The sequence below is a fragment of the Sardina pilchardus genome, chromosome 16, assembly GCF_963854185.1.
Source record: "Sardina pilchardus chromosome 16, fSarPil1.1, whole genome shotgun sequence".
NCBI lineage: Eukaryota > Metazoa > Chordata > Actinopteri > Clupeiformes > Clupeidae > Sardina > Sardina pilchardus.
This window is the reverse complement of record NC_085009.1, coordinates 28,638,421-28,648,213: the sequence shown is the minus strand read 5'-3', so window position 1 is coordinate 28,648,213 and position 9,793 is coordinate 28,638,421. Positions and strand designations below refer to the sequence as shown.

Genomic DNA, 9,793 nt, shown 5'->3' with positions numbered 1-9,793 from the left:
GCTTCTGTCCAATGGACCTGTGAGCCTATTCAGCCTAAAATGGAGGCTAGGCATGTGCACCTGTAGCTTACGCTAAATAGTTTCTTCATACGCAAACAGGCTACTGTGGAACGCGCACCTGGACGCCAAGGTCATAAAACACAAAAGTTGTAAATGTTCAGTCCCAGCTCATCTATCAAATGTAGCCTAGCCTACTCTTTAACACGCCTTCGCTTCGTGCAACACTGCTGATGATTTATCTATAAAAGAAGCTCAACACCCACCTTAAGTTCACCTCGTTTTGCGCCATTGGAAATATCAACAAAGACACCCACGTCCCCATATGAAGAGAATGTGTTAGCCTACATGTTTTAGGTTCGTTAACAGCCTGCCTAACTTCACATACTGATCATGACTATTTGCATAACCTCGGTTATATTAAAAGCTTTACTTGTTGAGCAGGGTATTGCTCCCCCGTCGTCTTCCTTCCGTTATCTGGTCGGTCGCTCTGTTCTTTTTACTTTCGATTCTAAATTTCTTCTCTCGCACACCTGCTATTTTGTCACCACTAGGTGGAGCTATTCCCCACGGGACTGATATGCACAATGGAGGCTTCTCCACAGACCTCATCGGAATGCAGACTACAAAATTATTTACAGGTTAACAACACATTCTGGAGGTGATGCAGAGGTTTACCATAGCTGTTCACGGCGGTTAATTATCTAAAGGCATTTTTTTTGTAATGTATTTTGGAGCATACGAGACCCCATTTGTTTCCTGAAAAAGTAAATTTACTGTGGTGATAAACCAAAATAAAGCACGGAATGTGTCTGTGGCTTCCTACTATGATGGTCTATATAGCTGCCTGACACTAAGGAACATGTTTCACATTTTTAAAATAACTTATTATTTAATTGGCTGGGCAACTAAGAACGCATCCTGAGTGGTTTAGTGGGCCACATCCCAGTGATGGGGAGAGGAAAGAGAGACGGCATGGTCCACAATGTCCACGTCAACATTGTCATTATTGTGCCACAGTTTATGAAATGTGCCACCAACACCTCAGCTGTACACAGGCACTCTAGGGTGCCCTCCTCAGAGAAGCTCTTGTTTTGTACGTATATCTTTTGGCCTTTTTGCCTTTCTTATGATAGGATATCATACAGTGAAGACGTAGACAGGAAGCAAGTGGGAGAGAGAGATGGGGAGGGATCGGGATATGAGCGGACCCGTATGTGGTATGAGGGCTGCAGCCTGTTGCACCACAGTGCCCCCTATAGGAAGAAGCTCTTGTGTTATGCTGCACTGCATATATCAATGTATCAACAGGCTCAGTTGCTCACAGGCACTCTAGGGTGCCCCCTATAGGAAGAAGCTGATCACACACACACACACATACACACACACACACACACACACACACGTACACACACACACACACACACGCACACGCACACGCACACGCACACGCACACGCACACGCACACGCACACACACACACACACGTACACACGCACACACGCACGCACGCACGCACTTACACACACACACACGCACGTCCACTCACACACGCACGCACGCACGCACACACATTACATGTGAGTAGTTTATAAACTGGGCTTTTTATCTCATCGTAACAATTCTACAGTACAGCTTCCACCTGCTTTTCAGCTTCATGATCATTCATGCAGCGTAGACTGGCACACTACAGCCTCAAGGCCTATAACTTGTAAACAAATCCTGAATCTGTCTTATGTCAACACAATGTGTGTGCTACTGTTTTCAGGCTGACGTCACACCCTGGCTTGAGATGGAGGCCCCAGTGTGCCCTCTGAACACTGAGAGTGTGACGCTCTGAGTGAACAAAACCAGAGTTCCATCAGCACACACACATTTGACCAGTTGCAAAGTGCCAGAGTGCTCATAGTGCTCGGAGTGGCAGTTTCCCAACACACCTGAGGGGTCACACCTGATGCAGGCCAGCAGAGAGTTGTGTGCACTTTCTGATGTGCCCATGTCTGATGTGGCCATATTCAGAAAGGAAACATGACTCGTCTTTTTGATGTGCCCATATTCAGAAAGGAAACATGACTCGTCTTTTTGATGTGCCCATATTCAGGGAGGAAACATGACTCGTCTCTTTGATGTGCCCATATTCAGAAAGGAAACATGACTCGTCTCTTTGATGTGCCCATATTCAGGAAGGAAACATGACTCGTCTTTTTGATGTGCCCATATTCAGGAAGGAAACATGACTCGTCTCTTTGATGTGCCCATATTCAGGAAGGAAACATGACTCGTCTTTTTGATGTTTCCTTTCTGAATATGGGCACATAAAAAAGACGAGTCATGTTTCCTTTCTGAATATGGGCACGACTCGTCTTTTTGATGTACCCATGTCTGATGTGGCTATATTCACAAAAAAGATGTTTCCGCCGTGTCTCGCCTCAAAACTCCAAATCTGAAATGTAGATGGGATTTGTAGTTGGATGGGTTTTACTGTAATTCATGTACCCTGACAGTAGCTGCTACTGTGGGGAGATTTCTAGTAATTAGGCATCATTGTATCTGTTTAAGGACTACTGGGGCAGCTGTTCAACAGGCTACACCACAGAAAGGTAGACATTAAAAGGATGATCTCAGTTATTTTGTTTTTTTCTGTCCTCTGAAGTCAACCTCCCTTTTAGTTGGACGTAATAACGGCGTATCTCTCATCATGACAGCTGTCTCATTTCATGTAGTCCATCAAGAATACCTGTTTTAGTCCGATAAATAATGGTAAGACCTTGTTTACTACAGACTTGTTGCTCTAATGCTCGCCTAGGATGCTTGTGTGTTTGTAACCTGCCTCTGGTGTCATGAATAAAGCTTTGTACACTACCGTACTGTGGGCTTGCTAACTTTTACTACTTCATTTTTACCACGCTACTTTGTAGCACTTTGGCTTTGTTGATGAGTGAGCTGATTTTATTTCCTACATCAAATGTGAAAAATGCACTGGCTATGCAGGATGCACATACTGTAACAAAATACTTTATCAAGATTTAATTCTGCTGCTATGTTTACAAAGCTCTCTCTAACTCCACTTCTGAAACACAAGTTCAGTCCCATGAAAACATTAGATGTTTTTCAAAAATGTGTCACTACCTGCTGCTTACCAGCTGCTGAAAATGTCTGACCCAGCTCCATGTTTTGGTCTCAAATGTGATCATACTGAATGTGTAATTGAACAGCCCCAGCCTACAGGAATGTCTCCACTGCTCTCTGTCCCAAAATGGAGCCGGAATAGTATAGTGTGATTGACTGGTTAAGCAACAACATGTCGCCGGTGAACTTTGTCTCCCTGTTCTTCCCTCTTGTTTTTCTCACTGGTTTGCTCTCTCTCACTGTGGGTGTGGCAGATTACACAAGTTCACCTACACTGATTACTGGCCCCACAGTATAGGCCTGAATGACCCAGGGAAGAGGCTGTAGTGATTGATAAGTTCACTCACACTGGTTACTGGCCCCACAGTATAGGCCTGAATGACCCAGGGAAGAAGCTGTAGTGATTGATAAGGCGCCTCCTGGGCCTAAGATCAAGAATAGTTAGCACATGCACACAAGTCCAGATGGCAAGATCAGACCAGTTCTTCTTAGGTCCACTGTCAGACTGCCATCATATTTGAATATTAAGATGAGTGTATTAATGTATTAAAGAGACCCTATGCAACTTTTTCATAGTCATAAAATCGCTTAGAAATCGTTGTTTTGCTTGACTGACCAGTTTTATCGAAAACAGTAATATTTCCTCCCACCCCCAGTGTCCCTATCCGCTATATATATATAGCCTATATATGTATACTGTAAATATACACGCTAAAGCTGTCGGGGAAGCTTTGCAGAGAAATATGCAAGCATAAAAGAGCGAAAATGAAAAGCGAAACCGAAACCGGAGATGAAATCGCCAATCCTGCATAGTTTCCCTTTAAAGTATTACTGTAATGAAGCATTAATGATTGGTTAAGTATATTTTGGGGGGCTTTTTATGCCTTTAATGATAGAGATAGTGGAGAATGACAGGAAGTGAATGGGAGAAAGAGCAGGGGCCTCATTTATAAAAGTATCGCGTAGAAACCATCGTTCATTTGATCTTAGAGCATTTCTGATATGATCGTACGTGTGATTCAGAGAAACGAACGTATGCACAAAAAAACGTGCTTACGCCACTCTTGCAGATGTGGCCATTATAAATCGCAAATGAACGTGAATTTGTGCGCAGCCGGGTGATTTTAGGTCTCCGCCTTGTACACGCCCCCTCATCAATATCATTAGCATAGGCTTTAATGCAATCAATGGCTGAGTTGTACCTAAAATATATTGAAAACTGTAAAGGCCTAGCCTATGCTATCTGATGTTAACCTATGTAATGCGCTGTTAGTTCGAATAATTAATTATAATTTTCCAAGCAGCGCTTTCTGGAAAGAAATATGCATCCATGTCCATTGTCCTCTGCTTGCTTTTATTCCTTCTGCTTGCAGTAATGTAGTAGGCAATGTGTGGCAAATGTAGTAGGTTTACTTTGGTAATAGAACATAGTAGGCTACCTTATGACGGAAATACCTACAGTACATCATACTAATTTACAGTATGGCGTTTCCAATATGACCCAGGGTTAGATACTGCCCATGTAGCCTACGGCGGACTACATTATAAGCGAGATACTGTATGTCATGTAGACCGAACGTTTATGGATAGGCTATGTTTTTACTGTATAGCGAATAGTATAAGTAGTTCACCGGTCATTCTTCATTCATTCTGCGCGTCGGGATTCAAGCAATATCGATGTCAGCGACTGTTTACTTTCAAGAATGTCCAGTGACCTTTAGGCCTACCTTTATATATTTTTATATTTTAGCCTGCATTATCCTAATTGTTATCATCCACGTATTGCCATCTGGTCTTGGGCACTGCCATCAGACACAGGCTATGCAATCAGACGCGTGCTATAACTCATTGCAACTCGGCCGCAATTATGAAGATGCAAAACTCTGCTTTTCAGAGGATAGATTATGTCTATTTACCTTTATATATTTTTATATAAAGTGGGTAACCCATGAATTCTGTGATCACGGTAATGCGCCTGTGCGTGCGTTTGATAAAGGCAACAATGCAATTACCGTGAGAATGGAATGTTAACACCAAATTCTTGAATTTCCCCTTGGGGATCAATAAAATATCTATCTATCTAGATTATGTCTATTTGCGATGTAAAGATGCTGAAAAATACCTGTCCATATATAGCCTACATTATAATATTATCTTTCTGTTGTGGAGCTTGGAATATTATGAAAGCAAGTCATATTTCCCTCTTCTAAACAAGCGTAAATGGACACTTTATGGTCAATATCGATGGGAACATTAAATATATAGATGACTCTATGGCCTGCCTGCTTTTTTGAATGCTATGAAATAGATAAGATATAGCCTAGGCATGGCACGGGTGTAGTAGTAAAATAAGAAGTGGGTAACCCATGAATTCTGTGATCACGGTAATGCGCCGTTTCATAACGCATTCAGAATAGCCTATGTTTGATTATGGTAGAGGATATTATCAAGTGTTTATAAAATAGATAGATAGATAGATAGGCTAGATAGGTAGATAGATAGATAGATAGATAGATACTTTATTGATACCCAAGGGGAAATTCAAGATTGGTGGATTAAATGGTTCGTGTTGATGAGTGCTCATATTGTGAATGCAGATAATACAGTGTGCTTTTTCAATGTTAAAAGTTGAAATAGGTGAATACGTCTTTGGAGAGGTTGATAAACTCTATTTTTGAAATGCCTGGGGTGAATAAACTGCGTTTACTTACTTGTAGCCTCCAATAGCCTACAATATTATAGGATTTTTTCACTTTCCTTTTCCAACCTTTAAGAATTAGTTAAAACTTTAACTTCTATACTTACTACTTACAACTTCTGCTGATATTGATCATGCATATGGTAGAGAACTACATGAGATCGTTGGTCTTCTTGGAATTTTGAGAATTCATCGTATTTGGACCTCAGATTACTTGCAGTACCCTGGCAGTACCACAAGGAAATGGTCGTACGTCAGGTTGGAACCTGACGTGGAGATAAGCACTTTTCCACGTCAAAGACGGTCTTTATAAATCTGAGCGTTGGCACGGATTTGAGCGTACGCACGGTCTTAGATCAAATCTGTGCGTAGGAAAGTTTTATAAATGAGGCCCCAGGGGCGGGATCCGGAAAGGACCACAGGCGTAAATCGAACCCAGGTCGCCGGCGTACTGTGCCGGTGCCCCAGCCAGTTGCGCCAAAGCTGGGGCCAAAAAAGTATTTTGATCAAAAGTGTCAAAGCTGTGGGGTGATCAAAACAGCAAGAGAACGTCAGATCTGCCCCCAGTGGACAAGCCTGTGGGAGGACTCCACTTTTACACATTATTACACAATTCAATTTCATCATTTTGCACTCATGTTCCGTCACTCGTTTTGTTTACTGTAAAAAAAAGTGTTTTTTGATTGTTGCCTTTAAATGGAAAGATGAATGAAACAATGATTCCCATATTCACCATTTACCATTGGTTTAATATATGAAATTACAAACAGTGAAAACCACTCACAATTTCCAAAGCCTTCATTTAAATGCACTAGTCTACTATGGTGATGGTAGGAATGTGTTACTGATAAAGAGATGAAACACAATAGCCTGGTTTACATGATGGAGAATCCATTCATTATGAACTGTAGGCAACAGTGCATCACAGACTAGCCTCGGCCTACTATTACTTTTTTATAAGTACAGTATGATGCCTGGTGGTATAGGGTATAGGCTTTGGTTGATTGGCATTACTTACAACCTGTTTTTGGACTTTGATGCCTTGCACAGACACAGAAAGCCTGTAAGCATTTTCTGGCCGCAGCAAAGGTAAAAAGAACAGCATATGCTAGATTGCCTATTATACTGTATACATACAGTAAGAGTACACAGCTAATGAAGGTGTACTGTATGCCTTGGCTATGTATGCAGATTGTGAGAGTTAGAGATAATGTGTATATATTATGCTTCATGCTGCATACTGTATACAGGACGTGGTGGCAGTGACCGCATTCTATGTGGACGAGCCCACATGTAACCTGCGTTGTGTGGAACCACCGCGGTCCAGCCCTGCACACGCCCGGACTCGAACCCGCGAGACAGCAGCACCTCGGATCGGGAGTCGAGCGCGCTAACAATCCAGCTAAAAGCCCAGGCTACTAGCTTTCATGCCAGCAGCGCTCTTGAAGCGTCGGGGAGTGAGGTTTTACTAACGTTCCACAGCATAGCTAACCAGCTAGCACCCGTTACACACACACACACACATCTTCATCAAGGGTTCTCACACACTCACACACACACACAGATGACCTTGCACACCAGAGAACAAGCACACACACACACGCACGCACGCACGCACGCACACACACACACACACACACACACACACACACACACACACACACACACACACACACACACACACACACACACACACACACACACACACACAGATGACCTTGCACACCAGAGAACTAGCACACACACACAAACACAAACACATACACACATTGATCACAGAGCTCCACCAAGGTCTCACAGCTCTGGTCTGTGCAAGTCAACTCAGGAACTCCAGTGAGGTACTTCACAGCAGCAGAATTAAGACTTTCTAGATAAGACAAAACAAGACTTGACCTGCACTAGTGTTGTCTGGTCATCCTAGCTGAAAACCACTCCAAACCAGGAGCAATCCGCAGCCTTACGTGCATTAGTCCTGCTCAGTGTGTGTGTGTGTGTGTGTGTGTGTGTGTGTGTGTGTGTGTGTGTGTGTGTGTGTGTGTGTGTGTGTGTACCATCAGGATCAGCAGCCTTACGTGCATTAGTCCTGCTCAGTGAGTGTGTGTGTTGTCCCTATCTAAGCGGCCATGTTGTCTCTATCTAAAGACTCTTGATGGCCACCTCCACCTCCATGTTGTCTCTATCTAAGAGACTCTTGATGGCCACCTCCATGTTGTCTCTATCTAAGAGACTCTTGATGGCCACCTCCACCTCCATGTTGTCTCTATCTAAGAGACTCTTGATGGCCACCTCCATGTTGTCTCTATCTAAGAGACTCTTGATGGCCACCTCCGTGTTGTCTCTATCTAAGCCGCCGTGTTGTCTCTATCTAAGCGGCCGTGTTGTCTCTATCTAAGCGGCCATGTTGTCTCTATCTAAGCGGCCGTGTTGTCTCTATCTAAGCGGCCGTGTTGACTCTATCTAAGCGGCCATGTTGACTCTATCTAAGCGGCCATGTTGACTCTATGGCCCTTTCCGAAACGGATCCCTACTCACTTCGACTCGGTTAGCGAGTGAACTTCCTTTTCAAGTCCACTCGTGGGTGCGGAGAACACTCACATTTGAAGGGTTAGGGGGTTAAAACAGCGCTACATTTCGGATGCACTTGAAGGGAGAAGGAAGTTGACATCATATTCGTTTTCATAGAAATTATGAAGGCAATATATATTAAATCGCCAATTAAGATGTTCTGGACACCCCTGTGTGTTAGGATATACATCCCTCTTCTCTCCTTTCATTACTATGAGTGAGGAGTTGCATTTTATGCTTTATTTAACATCAAATTATAAAAGTGCTGTAAATGCGACCTGCACATGTGTTTAAATATTACAGCCTACTTCTGTACGATCTTGCACATTTTACTGAGTATCAAACTAAACATGAGTTGTTACAATGTAGCTTAAATCACGCTTTTGTCTGTAAATGCTGTCATACGGACCAAAAAACAACTGGCATGGAGATACGCGAGCTGCACGAACACTTGAAAACGGTTGCACCTGCGTTTCAAGACAGCATCGATGCTGACTTGCTCTTGGAGGCGTGGTAGCCCCTCTCCCTAGGCACTTCACTCGACTCAAAATTCGTTTCGGATGATACTTAATGTGGCGGACCCTCGCGTGAACGCGCAAACAAAGTGGAAGTGTGTAGTGTTAGGGTTTAGGGGCTGGTTTCGGAAAGGGCCTATCTAAGCGGCCATGTTGACTCTATCTAAGCGGCCATGTTGACTCTATCTAAGCGGCCATGTTGACTCTACCGAAGCGGCCATGTTGTCTCTATCTAACCTCTTATGGAACCAAACTCATTTTGGGTGTTTTTGCACCGCATTGCACATCATCTACTCAGGAGGGCACTGCCCCCACATACTTTGGCCCACCATGACAAACCTGACCTCTACTGAAACCTGACACTCAGAGGTATTCTATGGAACAGTCTGTGTGACTGTGTGATGTACTGGCAAAGGGTTACAGAGGCTTGAATTGTTTTCTTGTGTAGTAAGAGTTTTATTGTTTGTATGCACCATCAAATCTCTGAATTCGTTTGGCCGAAATGACTATTTCCTTGTTTGAATGGATTTTGAAGGGCTTTTACTATGGTATATCCGGTAGTGTCACATATCAATCGACCTGTCTAACTCCTAGCTTTCCGGATTTGTCAGTCCCATCTCCGAGACTTGCTGCAGTCTTGCGTTATTGTCATTCAAAGCTGAGGTGCCTGATTGACAGCTTCCTTGCCCAATGAGCAGCACTCATGTACTCATAAGCAGAGATGCAGCAGCACTCATGTACTCATAAGCAGAGATGCAGCAGCAGCAGCACTCATGTACTCATAAGCAGAGATGCAGCAGCACTCATGTACTCATAAGCAGAGATGCAGCAGCACTCATGTACTCATAAGCAGAGATGCAGCAGCAGCACTCATGTACTCATAAGCAGA

The 9,793-nt window shown here is 43.4% G+C and overlaps 1 protein-coding gene across 1 annotated transcript in view; it reads right to left on the bottom strand.

Annotated features, from left to right (window-relative positions):
- LOC134059795 (ribonuclease inhibitor-like) overlaps positions 1-9,793 on the bottom strand; it is a 58,011-nt gene that overhangs the window by 33,644 nt on the left and 14,574 nt on the right. The gene's annotated exons all lie outside the window — the stretch shown is intronic.